The sequence below is a fragment of the Manis pentadactyla genome, chromosome 8 (assembly GCF_030020395.1).
Source record: "Manis pentadactyla isolate mManPen7 chromosome 8, mManPen7.hap1, whole genome shotgun sequence".
In the NCBI taxonomy this organism is placed as follows: domain Eukaryota; kingdom Metazoa; phylum Chordata; class Mammalia; order Pholidota; family Manidae; genus Manis; species Manis pentadactyla.
This window is the reverse complement of record NC_080026.1, coordinates 6,399,501-6,414,247: the sequence shown is the minus strand read 5'-3', so window position 1 is coordinate 6,414,247 and position 14,747 is coordinate 6,399,501. Positions and strand designations below refer to the sequence as shown.

Sequence of the window (14,747 nt, the reverse complement as noted above, 5' to 3'; positions counted from 1 at the left end):
AGAAAAAAAACCAAAGGGAACCAAGTCAGAAATAATGGAGGGGAAGTTACAATTGACTTCACAGAAATTCAAAAGATCATAAAATAATTCGATGAACAATTATATACCAACAAATTGGACAACCTAGAAGAAATGGATAAATTCCTAGAAACATAACATCTTCCAATAGAAGAGAAAGAAACAAACCTTATTCTATGAGACCAGCATTACCCTGATATCAAAACCAAAGGCACTATAAAAAAATTACAGCCCAATATCCCTGATGAATACAGATGCAAAAATCTTCAACAAAATATTAGCAATCTGAATTCAAAAATATAAGAGAAGTATCATTTACTATGATCAAGTGGGATTTATTCCAGGGTACAAAGTGGGTACAGAGGGAACATACTTCAACATAATAGAGGCCATATATGACAAACCCAAAGCTAATATTATACTCAATGGCAAAAAGTTGAAGGTTGTACTTTTAAGATTGGAAACTAGAGAATGATGCCTACACTCATTACTCTATTCAACATAGTACTGTAAGTCTTAGCCACAGAAATCTGACAAGAAAAAGAAAAGTCATCCAAATTGGTAAGAAGTAAAACTGTCACTATTTACAGATGACATACACAGAAAACTCAAAAGACTCCATTAAAAAACTATTAGAATTAGTAAATTAATTCAGTAAAATTGCAGGGTACAAAATCAATAAACAGAAATCTGTTACATTTTTATGTACCAAAAATGATCTAGCAGAAAGAGAAATTAAGAAAAGAATCCCACTGCAATTGTATCAAAACTAAAAAAAACCTAGGAGTAAATTTAACCAAGGAAATGAAAGACCTATACTCTGAAAACTATAAATCATTGATGAAATAGAAGACATAAATAAAGGGAAAGATACATGGTGCTCATGGATTTGAAGAATTAATATTGTTAAAGTGTCCATTCTATCCAAAGCCACCTACAGATTCAACGTAATCCCTTTAGAAATACTAAAGGCATTTTTCACAGAATTAGAGCAAATAATCCTAAAATTTGTATGGAACCACAAAAGACCTTGGAGAGCCAAACCTATGTTGAGAAAGAAAATGGCTGAGGTATCACACTCCCTGATTTCAATTATACTACAAAGCTACAGTAACGAAAACAGTATGGTACTGGCAGAAACATAGACATGGAGATCAATGGAAAAGAATAGAAAACCCATAAATAAACCCACACTTATATGGTCAATCAAAGTACAACAAAAGAGGCAAGAACATACATTGAGGAAAGGACAGTCTCTTCAAAAAAATGGTGCCAGAAAAACTGGACAGCTACATGGAAAAGAATCAAACTGGATCAATTTCTTATACTATATACAAAAATCAACCTGAAATGGAGGAAAGACCTAAATGTAAAGACCTGAAACCATAAAAGTCCTAAAAGAAAAGGTAAGCAAAAAACTTTTGGCATACTGGCTTTAGAAATTTTTTTCTAGACACATCTCCCCAGTCAAGGGTAACAAAAACAAAAATAAACAAGTGGGACTACATCAAACTAAACACTTCTGCACAGTGAAGGAAACCATCAACAGAACAAAGAGGCAATGAATGGGAAAATATATTCGCAAATGATATACCCAACATATATAAAGAACTCATACAACTCAACACCAAAAAAACAAATAATCCAAATGGGCAGTGGACCTGAAGAGACATTTTTCCAAAGACATACAGATAGCCAACCAGACACATGAAAAGATGCTCCACGTCACTAATCAACAAGGAAATGCAAATCAAAACCACAATGAGCTACTGCCTCACACCAGTCAGACAGCTAGTATCAAAAAGACAAGAAATAACAAGTGTTGGTGTTGGTGAGGATGTGGAGAAAAGGAACCCTCGAGCACTGTTGGTGGGAATGTAAATTGGTGCAGACACTGTGGAAACAAAGTGTTGGCACCAATTTTGAAGAACCAAAAACATATGGTTCTTCAAAAAATTGAAAACAGAAATACCACACAATCCAGTAACTCTATTTCTGGAAGTTTAAAAATTATTTATAGTGTTTCTGAGATTTGCTGAAAACAACTATTCTCTTGTTTTGTAATCCTTTTTTTATTTTGCACTGAACACTTTAACATGAAAATGAGTTTTTAAAAAGTACACATTTAACAAAAGTGAAGAACTGAACTTGTTTTTCCAGGAAGCCATGTAACCCACACAAAATGTTTGTCAGTGTTTACCACCCACTCTGGTGCTGGAGTTCCATCAGTGACTCCCAGGAATACCAGGAGAGACCAGTTGCCTGACAAAGCACAAAATTCTCTGTTAAGAGGTGGCAGCTACTTTTAAAAGGTTGTTCCTGAAGAAAACGACTTAATGGTGCAGCTGCGGAAGATATGTTTACACATTACCCTGTGAGGAACGCCTTTTCATCTTTCAGAAACGTCCTGGTTTGCATGATAAATTGGTATGTCATGCTGCTCACACAAGAGCTAGACGCAGGCTTCCTGAATGTGGATACCATGTCACCCAGTGAGTCCCCAACACTGAGCCTGGCACCCAGTAGGTGCTAAATGAATTAATAAAGGAAAGATCTGAAAATACCTGGTTGCCAGGATTCAGAAGTATTTTTTTCAGAAGTTGATATTTCCTCTCCCCAAAGATGAAAAGAAATAGAGCTCCCGAGGCAGGGTGAAGTCACGAAGCTCACCTTCTCAGACCTGCACCTTCCACTTCACATGACCCGCCTCAACCCACAGAAGTAATCTCCTCAACCTTATTAGATGCTTCAAAATCTCCTCCTCCTCCTCTCCAACTGACAAAGGCCAAGTTAGCATGGAGACAGAGATAACGTCTGCTTAGTTCGTGGCTATACCCCAGTAACCAGCCCTGGGTCTGACTCACAGAAGTTGCACATTAATAATTATGGAATGAATGAATGAAAATAAACTAGCAGCATATTTTGTTAAAGTTATTATGTTAACTCTTATATGCACCTGCAATTAGCTTTGTGGCTTGATTTCTCATTATGGATAGAAGGGTGGATTTCATAGTAAAGAAATATTAGGCAATTAGAAACTAGTGATGGAATTATTCTCCTTTTTATGGAAGGAAGAGGTGGAGACTCTCTTTGTCCCTAAAACTTGACCAAACCTATACAGAACTCAGGCATTCAAGTGTACCTTTTGATTACAGTGCACTGAACGTGAGACGTCCTATCCCTCCCTTCTGCACTACATCTCCCAGATGCTGGCTGGCACCCAGTAGCACAAGCACTCCTGCTTGTAAGTTTACCCCTTGTATCTGATAGCACACCCTGGGGCTTCTCTCTCTCTCAATACAGGATTTGGGCTATGTTCTCCTACCCTCCTGTGCCTGCTCACATCCCAACTTGAAAACGCAAAGCCTTCTGGACTCTAATTTGTTTGTAAACCTCCAGAGTCTCCAGATACGTTGGGCAGTAGTACTTACTCAAAAATCCTTCAGATGTGTATTTTATTATGATCAAGTAGCTCATAAGGAGACCACAGAAAACGGGGCCCCACTGTGCTGTGGGGTTGTGGGGGGGAGGAAGATGGAGTGTTGAAAGTTGTGTAGAAGGAAATCCAAGCTGTTATCTATTAAGATCTGTGACTTTCTAAAAAAGCAGGCACGTGTTCCAATACAGGTACTATGTTCATTCAGTTGTTAAAACACATTCTTACAAAAGTGTACCCTAAGCTGGTATTCCTGCTAGATGCTGGGGAGATGCACGCGTGAGGAGTGCAAACCTTGCCTTGCACAGTGTGTGGGCAGAATGATAGCACACGCCCACGAGCACTGTGGGAGGGGCGGGGATCAGGCACACACTGCCTAGAGAGTAGTTCTGGGTAGGATTCCAGGAAGAGTGATACCTAACTGTGCCTTGAAAGAAGAGCAGGAGTTTGCCAGGTGAACGGGACATTCCAGGGAGAAGGAGGGCACTTGAAAGGCAGGAGCAGAGCCAGTCCGAGAGCTGCACCGCGTCTGCTGGAGCGAGACGGGAGCAGAGGGGTCATGGGAAACATGCAGGAAGCTGCTAGAGGCCAGTCACCAAGGCCTGTCCACCAAGGAGAACGGGCTTTATCTGGTAGGAAAAGAATAGTAAATATGACACCACTTACTGATAAGTATATACAGTGAAAAACATTATTATTGCTTTAGAAAGTTTGGAGAAAGTTATCTAAAATTTTGTTTCAGTCTTGTAGAAGTGCTTCAAAAGTCATGTGATATGCTGATTAGAATGGATCATTAAATATGTCAACTCTTTCATATGTTTTAAAATGAAAAGCTTTATACATGTACCAGCCTGGCTTCATATTTACTGTTCAAACAAAACGATGTTGTCACATAGGATGTGAAAAAATTAACGAAGTACATTGCCTGGATTAAGATAAATGGCAGCCATTTAAACACCTGACTTCAGTACTCTCATCAGGCAGCCCGGCCCCATCTCTTCTAAGACGCTGCACGCATGCGGTGTGGGTTTTAACATAACTAACCTTATGTACAGCTTTTCCCCCAGATGATTTATTAATTGAGAAATCACTGTGTCTCACTGTATTCGTTGCCCTAATTGAACAGATAACAACCCCCTTATCTAGGAATTCATTTTTCTTTCCTGATATTGTTCTATTACCATCAGAGTAACGGAGAAGGAAGAGCTATTGTTGCAAAGAAGATAAAGACAACACTGGGAAAAAGAATCTTCAGTGGAGGACTTCGGAATTGATGTTTTGTTTGTACATCTGTCTCACCACAATGCTTTAGGAATAAAGTTAGCAGTGGAAAAACAGCTTACAATGTGTCTTGATGTTAAAAGGGACAGTCAGGGTTACCGACCCCAGCCCTTATTCTTCAGGCAGAACTGTGTATACATCATTTAAGACCAAGAGGAAGTTGTTTATCCTACTTTGTGATCATCTAGAGAAGGAGGTTCTGATCTCCTTTATTACTTATTTCCACAGCACACTGATTACAACTTTTAATACCTGAGAATGCATCTTAATGAAACTACTAGCTTAATCAAACTCTTGGTGGATACAGGACAGTAATTTAGAGGGAAAATTGGTTATCTGAATAGTAAAACAGTCTCAAAGACTGCACATGTGTACTGGTATTACTAGTAATAAATATTGACTTACATGCTTTAGGGCATCAAGACATTCATTCAGCACCTACTACAAGTCATAAGAAGGTATTTTCAGGAAATAAGTACCCTAAAAACTCAATAGCCAACCTTATATTCAAAACTCTTCGCAGCCACAGAATAAGATAGACACTTGCACTTCTATCTTATTCATTAAATGCACTATTTGGGGAAGAAAGGAAATACTGAGTACGGCAAAAACTGAGATCATGAAGTCCATAGTCACGTCTTTTCTAAGAGTTTATGCCACTGGCATTTTTCTAGATTGGGATTCACCAGTTATGTGTGGTTGGCCAGCAGTGTCAGCTTGCACAGTAAACTGATTATTAGAAATTCTGATCTTGCTCGGGCGGGGACAGCAGGGACAATCTTACACGTACACTTCAGGGACATTGTCCTTCATGCCAAACACAGTAAGATAATCATCAACCATATTTTTTGTTGCCGTTACTAGAAATTATTGAAAGAAATAAGGGGAAATAAGACAGCCTGCAGTGAGGATGTCCTAAGGGTCTAAGGACTGGTGGGGAACCAAATCATTAGGTTTAAAAACCGCAACCCAAAGCAGGGAACAACTACTGTGATTTTGTTTTGGTTCTTGCAATATGATACTGGAATTTCTGAACGAGAAGATCACCAAACTTTCAAAAATGTTAATGTACTTATACAGGGGTCCTATACCACAAGGCCCCTGCCAGTACATGAAACATAATAAAAGTATTTGAATTTCAAATTTCCATTCCCTCCCTACTAAAGAGAGAGGATACCAATTTGCTGTCTTTCTGCCTTAGAATACCTGGGCACAACCAATGGATTCAGACTTTTTACAACAGCAAGCAGGTAAAACATAAGTGGAATAGATGCCACATTGATCTGGGGAATACACAACAGAAGGAGACAAACAAAACACTTCTGGCAAGGAACTAGACAAGAAAGGACCACCGTGAGGTCATTATGAGGCACAGGTAGTGTGCTATCCTCGTAAATAAAGCTGTTGATTATCTTAGGGACGGGAGCCATTTGCAGGAGGATGTGGAGAGGGGCTCATGCCGGGTGCAGTAATGAGATCGAGGTCTAAGGAGTCACAAGCAATCAAAATACAGAAGAGAAGCCAGAAAAGAGATGCTGATACGGGGATGATCATCAATAATGCACTAAGGAATAAAAATCAGAAGAATGTTTGACAGCAGTGAAAAGGGCAAACCGCACTGTGGGCTGCACATGCAGCCTCAGAGAGAACAAGCCAGGACTGCTTATTCCAAAGCTTTTTAAGGCAGCAAGAGCTCATTAACTCTAGGCAGGTTGGCTTTTCCTACCCACTGGAAGAAATCAAGTGAAAAGCTGGAAGAGTTGCAACTGAAGTTAATTCCTGGTTCAAAAGACAGGGCACAAGCGAAGACAATGCAGTTCCCAGCCCCAGTAGTTCCAGTTCGCCCTCCCGGCCTTTACCCCTTCCCCGGGCTTAGCATAATCCTATAGTTTTAGGGTGTTAAGAAGTGGATTAATGGATTTAGATTAGCCAACTGTGAGAAGAGCAAGGACGAACAGACCCTGCAGCCTTTTTAAACTCTCTGATTACCTCACTCCTCTTCATAGAAAGCTCTATGGCAGTGGAGTTAACTACCGAAGGCTGTAGAGTACGTATGAGAAAAATAAAGATATGCTAACCCTGCGATAAAAGGCAGACAATACTTTTTTTTAATGATGTATTTTGTGCATGGTTCTCCAAATGCTTGATAAAACAGACCATTTAGGAGATGATCCTGAAATTCCAATCAGATGCCAGGAATATGATGTATTTTGTGCATGGTTCCCCAAATGCTTGATAAAACAGACCATTTAGGAGATGATCCTGAAATTCCAATCAGATGTCAGAATATGATGTATTTTGTGCATCGTTCCCCAAATGCTTGATAAAACAGACCATGTAGGAGATGATCCTGAAATTCTAATCAGATGCAAGGAATAGCATGACAGAAGTAAGGCCAGCCAGCCAAGATCCTGACACGTCACAAAGTCCATTCTGCACTCAGCCACTCAGGGAATGCTGAGACTTCCAAATAACCCCCACAGGAGGTCTTTCCGTGTTCCTTTTAGGGAGTGTTAATTTCATTGGCTGCTCGTGACCACTGGTTGAGCACGTTCCAGAGCTGACAGTTCCTCATTTTGACTTTGAGGAATTCTGCTAACCAGAACAATGAAATAGTACTGAATAAGTACAATTATTATTAATGGCTCACGATAACATAGTTACTGAGACTTACCATGCTGTATTTGTATCAACTTGTAATGCTTACAGCCACCCTATGAGGTTGGAACTAGCATTGGCCCCATTTTACAGAGAGAACTGCAGCCCGGAGGGAAGCAGCCCCTCGCCCAAGGCCACACAGCAGGGAGGGGCCCAGGGTGGATATGGACACAGCACAGCAGGTCTCCCAGCTTGTGTGTATGACCACAGTGCATTCTGCTGCTCAGAGATCAGACTTCTTAAAACAAATTGTTACTGTTTTAAGGCAGGTACTTCAAATAAAAATAAAGACTTAAGAGGCACTACTGGTGCCCCTTGTGTATGGAGTCTTTTCTTCTACTTCAAAGAGCAGGTGCCAGAATGGCTTCTGCCTCGTCTAAAAGCTGCCTCTGCTGCCGTGCGGCGGGGTGAGGCTTAGACGGAGACCCCGCTGGGGACTGACTAGTGAGCCAGGGCAGGAAGTGACATGCACATCAAAAAGCCCTCCGTGTTCTCCAGCACGACCATTTTAGTAAGAATTGGGGCTAATACTTCCCAACATACAAATATCATCACCTTCTTGATCTTAGTGCCTTACAGCCAAGATTTTTCAAACACCTGAACACTCAAAAACTTGACAGCTAGTCCCATTCAGGCTCTTAGAGGGTAAGCTGTGTTGAGGATTAGTTTGTTGATGTGTCTATGTCTTTTTTTCTTCCTTAAGGAAAAAGAAACCCCACTTTTTTCCTTAGCTGGAGGCTTCATCTTGCTGATATAAGGAAAAAGGGTATTGCTGGAATAGAAGATGGGATGGAGCATATTTAGCTTACATTAAAGAATGACCTTAGAAATTCACACACTAAATTCCTGAGATCATTACCACATTTAAAAACACCTATAAAAAACTGTGGTATTTGTGTCTATGCAAGAAAATGCTTCCAGTCACTGCCTGCTTCTGCTCTGTGTGAAGGGAGGGCACAGGGGCAAACAGAGAAGAAGCCACCACTCGGGGCTTTCACCAAGAGCAGGACTGAAGCCTCGAGGGCTCAGCCCACAGGCCCAAGGTGAGCAGCACCCTCAGCTGCTCCTTCTCTTTCTCAACACTGACATCCGTGAGCTCCGGCTGAGGCCAGGCCAGGGAAGGGCTGAGGAGTGTGACCCCAGCTCCATCATTCATCGGCGGCTTTAGGGCTATAAACCTGCTCCCTGTCACCATGAGGGACCCCCACCCGGACCATCCTTTAAGCAATAAGGCTAATCATTCCCCAGAGGAAGGAATAGTAAAACTGTGGTGAAGGTAGAGCCACACACGTGTCTTTAAAATTCCAGGGCTTGGTAATCACACCAAGGAACCAATCCCTACCATGAATCATCGTGTGAACTGTCTTCACCAAATAGCCAGTCAGGGTGGAATCCCCTCTGCTACCAATACATGCCTATCCATTGGCCCCAAAGAGCCAGCAGTACCTGGTTCACGGAGTTCATTTGATTTTTGCACAAGAACAAGAAAAACAAAATCAGGATGCTAAGTATTCAACCGCTGCTGGTAAACTTGACACTTGAAGAGGTCCCTAGTGAGGATGGCCAGAGAGTAGAGGTTGGTGGAGTTCATGGGGCTGAGTTGAAGATTTGGACTTTAAGCACAGAATAATTACTAAAGAACTTTAAAAAGGACATTGTTTGTAGGTTTTCAACCCTATTTATATATTCAGAAACAGGGATGTTTCTCTAGAAGAGCAAAAATGAAATAGTCACTTAGTCCAATTAAGTGTTATTTACATCAGACACAGGGAATTTTTTTAAATTGCAGGAAATTCTGAACTAAAAAAAAAAGAAAACACATCAATCACACATTAGAAGCACAGCTAACAGGGTGTTGAGCAGTAGGAAAATCATGATTAAAGTTATCCACCCAGATGCATTAGAGCATTTATTTTCAAACATAGTGATGGTAGATTAAAAGTTTCAGTTGCTATTAGAATAGAACTTAATATGAAATATAATACCAGGGCTAAATGAAAAGAAGCAATAGATTGAAAACTTAAAAACAAATTAGAAACATGGTTAAACAGCAATTAAATAGCTATTAGAAGCTACATTTTTAAAAAATCCTCATCCACCAGATATTTCAATAAGATGAGAGTGCAGCTAATGACAAAGAAAGGATGACAAAGACATTCCTTCACCGATCCACCTTATCAAAGACGCAGCTGCCTGGCAGAGCCAGAGAGAAGCAGAAAAGACTGCAGCGGACTGACAACTGATACGCAGGATCGCCTAAGACAAACGAGGAATCTGTTCACAACCAATGACATTTTGGCAAGATTACGTTGAGGATTTATTTCTGATTGGCTGGAGGTCAGTCAAATATAGATATTTTCCATTTCCAGTGAGTTAACCTGCCATAGGCCCACAGTGTCTGTTCAAATGTACATTCAATTCTTAGTTGAGCAGAGTGCAAAACTTGGCACTGCTCTGGATGAGACATTGGCAGTGTTAGGCTTTTAATGAGAAACAGTAAGATAAAAATGATGAATTCATTCTTGCCTGCATAATGTAGTAAAAAGGATTGCATTCCGGCTTCTGGTGTCTGAGATGTAATTCTGGAAGATAGAAACCTTTGGAACACTTACCCTTCTTAGTCCATAAATCTGAACAGAACCAATTCGGACCCCCAACTTTTGCTGCTAACACATGCCAGTGATTTAAGACCAACAAAACCCAATGGCAGAAAGAACCGTGTCCATTTTTATAGTATGAACAATGGTGTAAGTTAATCATTCGTTCATTAGACAAATATTTATTGAGTAGCTACAAAGCACTTACTATTCTCTTGTATTCCAGTGTTTTAGGATATACCAGTCAACAAAGCAGGCAAAAAACCTGTGTACAAGGAGCTTAGTCCAGTGATTGGTGAACTTTTTCAACAAAGGCACTGAATAACCAGTATTTTCCAGAAATTACATTTTGCCAGGCATTACTACCCACCGTGCTCAAACAGAGTCCAAAGTGGCAACCTACTCCTGGAAGCCTGTATGATGAGGGGGTGCCATGGCGGCATGGCACAGAGCAGCGGACTTTGATTTTAAGGACAACCCAGATTACCTAGTTGGGTCATGGAACAAATGCATGCGGCAAGGGGACTCTTAGCAGATGTTATACTTTTCAAAACTCACTGGTCCGCAAAATCTGTTAATCACAAAAATGTTATAATGCCCAACTAAGTCACAACTGAGAGATCATAGAGAATTTCTCGCAAATGACACACTTCCCCAGGGATGGGACTTCCTGTGATAAACACCTAGATCAGACCAGAAAAACTAAGCCAAGAACAGAACATGAAGTTGTGTCCCTGACCTGGGACTGCCGTTAGTGTTGGAATACTCAGCCCTGGGCAGCACCCTGGTGTGCGGAAGGGAAGGGAATGGTGACCAGCTGTGAAAGTCTGCCTAAAAAAAATGTAAAGGGATATAAGAGTTTAAAAATGAGTATGTGCGATGGGAGAGGTCTACACTACAGGGATGTTAGGACGATACTGTAATCACCTTTGAGCAAGAACACCATGTATTGCTCTGCTGCGTTATTTACTATCTAATAATATGAATAAGGCATGTATGTGTTAATTCTGCAGTTTTTCATGTTAGGTGGGGAGTACATATGGATTTGAGTTTTATAAGCTCTATCAATAAAGTGTGAATAAGTGACCAGGGTATCTTCAGAGCAGATTATCAGCAGAAGTGACCCACACTGGGTATGCTTTAAGGGGGTGCTCCTGCAGGCAGCCAAGCTACAACTGACGAAGGACCTGGCTTCCCGAGAATTTGGTCTCCTTAGCTATCTATGATCAGTTATCATGGACACAGATCAGTTTTTTCTCCCTTGTGGGAAGTCGTTTAGGACTTTATGTTGTTCTGATCTGGAATCAAACTTTTTCCAAACTGGACAATTAAGTGCACACTGAATTCTTCTAGTCTAAGATCTTGTCTGAAGATGCTTCCAATGAGTCATCAGGGAGATGGGAGTCTTTATAGAGCTGTAGGGCCTTACATCGATAGCCTGATTAAAGAGGCAACAATTATGCTTGTGTTGTGCTTAGAAAAATATTCTTTTAACTTTATCTAGGTCTGCAGAGATGACATGCTGGGTTTATAGGAAGAAAACAGGATGGCGCCAGTTAGCACTAATGCCCTCCCTCTACAGGGGTCAGAAACTCCTATGTCTTCAGGGGCCAGGAAGATACGAAAATCAGTCGGAGAGGAAGGGGCAGAATTGGTACCATTTAGTATTTATGCTCAATTGTTTTCAGATGTTTGGTTTTTCTAAGCCAAGCCAGACCTGAATTCTCATGTCAACTCTCTCACTTTTTGAGTGTTGGCCACAAACTCCAAAATGTTAAAACACTGTCCAAGCCAAACAAAATACATTTGTAGGCAAGATCCAGGCCTTGGACCACTTGGTTGTAACCTCTGTGCTACCGCGAAAAACTGAAATAACTGTTGGGAACTGGCGTCAGAGCAGAAAAAAGGATGTGGGATGGATTATTGACTAAAATGTAGTTCAGAGGCTTTGCGGTAAAAACTCGAAACTCAACAGATTTCAGTGTTGGTATGCCAACAGAGGAAAAGAATTCCACAGGCACAGAGACGCTCAATTAAGACTGCCTAGCTTCATTTCCTCAAGAACTGTGATTAAATTAAGACTTGAGATAGCAAATGCGAGCTGAAGCAATTTGAAAAATTAGTTTTTCATAGTTTGGGTTTTAGTGTTTAACATATTCAAACAAAAGGAGTCATGGCACAAAGTCAGGGGAAGTCTGTAACAGATGATTACAGTTGGGTGTCTGCATACTAAATGTAGTTAAGAAAATGGGACAGAAACAACAAAATTAGCAAAGAAGCGCTGAGTGTAAACCAACTTTAAAAGAGGGCTTGTCTGTTAAAAACAAATTTATATAGCCTGCAAAGTCCAAAAAAGGCACATAAACTAGATTTTGTGCTTCAGGCAAGTATGAGACACTCATCAATGAAACATGAGCACGGATGACGGCGCACTGCGGTTTTCCCTCCTCTGGAACATTCCTCACTTTTCGAAAATGGGCTGCAAACCACACAGCTCCATAGCACATTTGCAAGATACCTCCCACTTCCATGGCATAACCTAAAAACAACATGAGTATTCTGAACACCTGGCTACACCTAGAACACAGGCAAATTTAAAAAGAAGAGCCGAGACTATTTAACAAGAAGACTATGCTGGGGCCAGCAGTGGATATTGTAGCTGATGCCCCACAATGAGTTCATGGGGGGGTCTCCATGCCCCACTTGCACTGGGTCTGCTTAGGGGTGGTAGTGAGCCACTGTGGACCCACGGCAGAGGAGGAAAAGCCCGTGGGGTCTTCTAAGAGAGCAACGCTCTTACTCCTCAGTGAGGACCACACAAAGCTAAAGAGGAGTTAGGAAGCATGTGGCACTGTTTGGCACAGGCAGCCCCACAGGACACGGAAGGGAATGAGCCGTGGTATCAAACTGTGAACAACGGGCTGGCAGGGGAAAACCCCAGGTCCTGACTGATCCCTGTTGGATGCAAAACATCAGCTAAACCCCGAAACCTTCCCTTCCTCTGGATTTCTAGTTAAAGCTGGAAGTCCTTCTTGTTCAAAACCATTTTCCCAGTTTTCTGTTATTTGCAGCTTAAATTACTCCAACTTAAAATACACTTTTTCCTGGAGAATCATTCAATTCTTCAAAATGTTAAGCGTCCATTTTTACCCAGGCATTGACTGTGTTCACACAAAAGCGTATAGAACCAGAAGATGCCCTTTGTCTTATTTTCTTGCCAGTTTCTTGCACACCATAACCTACTAGGAATGATACATTTTATTTGGAAATGATTGTAAATAAGATACATACAAACAGAGCATGTTTTAAAACTCTGTCCAAAAAGACATTCCTTCAGAACCTCCCCAAAGGAAAACTTTCTGGATTTGACCCAACTACTTTCAGTTGCCATTCTAGAATATAGTCTTACACCCACCAGTGAGCAGCTTAAATAAGTGAATGGTAAAGAGAGTACAAACCAAGACATTACTAAAAAGTCACAGAACTTTCACTGCCCTGAGCACAATGAAAGTACGGTTTTAAATACTAAATACTAAATTTAAATACGGTTTTAAATTACTATATTTCTTTAATACTAAAGAAATATAGTAATTTATTCTTAAAATAATATTTATCTGCAGGGATTGCTAATGATCTTCCCACCTACCAACAAAAAGTACTTCAGGCTGGATATGTAATAAATAGTACTAATAATGCAGTTACTGAAAAATCAACATTGCTGATTTTAATATTTACATATATATAATGCTAAATTCCAGATACTTAAGTATTGTTTCATACAATTTTTTTTGAGATGCACATAAAAGTAACCCTTTGAAAGTGAACAATGCAATGGCATTTTGCACATTCAAAGTGTTGTGTCCCCACCATAAGAATCCAGTTTCAAGACATTTCCTCACTCCAGAAGACCCCGCACCCACTAGCAGTCACTCCCATCCCCACCCTCCCCTCAGCCCCCTGTAACCACTTATCTGCTTTCTGCCTTCATCAGCTTTTCTTTTCTGGATATTTCATAAAAATGGAATCATACAATTTGTGACCTTTTTCTGTCTCGCTTCTTCCACTCAGCATAATGTTTTCAAGGTTCATTTCATAGAATTTTAATAAACTTAAAAATTAGACCAGAAAGACTCTTGGTTTTAGAATTCCCTGGAGAAAAGTGTCTAGTACAGCTCAGAGACTCTGCACAGGCGCAAACAAATGAAATCATATGAGACAGACAAAGCCTTCAGGTCACAAAAACTCAGCCATACAAACACAGAAGCAGAGTACATTGGGTTAAGTAGCAGCCAGCTGGAAAAGATGTTGTAAAAGAGGATGCTGGGGGGGAGAGAGCAATTTGCAGCAAATCTGTCCACAATGAAATCTCAATGTGTAATTCTGTGGTATTTTACATATTTTTCTATTAACTTGAATTATTTCATAATAAAGCATTTAAAGTTTTTCTTAAGAAGTGGCTTTTATTTATTTAAATGACATAACTTTAGTAAGAAGTAAATCGGCATACACAAGGCTGGGAACAAACTCTTGTGAAACACAGAACTTATATGGTGGGAGCAGACATGGGGGTCGTGCAGGGCAATGCCGGAGTGTCATCTCCCAGTCGCGAGCACCCAGCATGCCCTGGGCATCAGCCGTGCGTTTTACAGTGGGAGCTGACAGCATCACTCAATTTAGCGGGTCAAGTTCATGGAGGAGGCTATCCCGCCACAGAAATATTAGGCTTACGGCGTCCTTGTCTGTCTGGGTTGTCTGGG

The 14,747-nt window shown here is 40.7% G+C and overlaps 1 protein-coding gene across 1 annotated transcript in view; it reads right to left on the bottom strand.

Annotated features, from left to right (window-relative positions):
* Positions 1-14,747, bottom strand: part of STK39 (serine/threonine kinase 39) — a 278,894-nt gene that overhangs the window by 31,538 nt on the left and 232,609 nt on the right. The gene's annotated exons all lie outside the window — the stretch shown is intronic.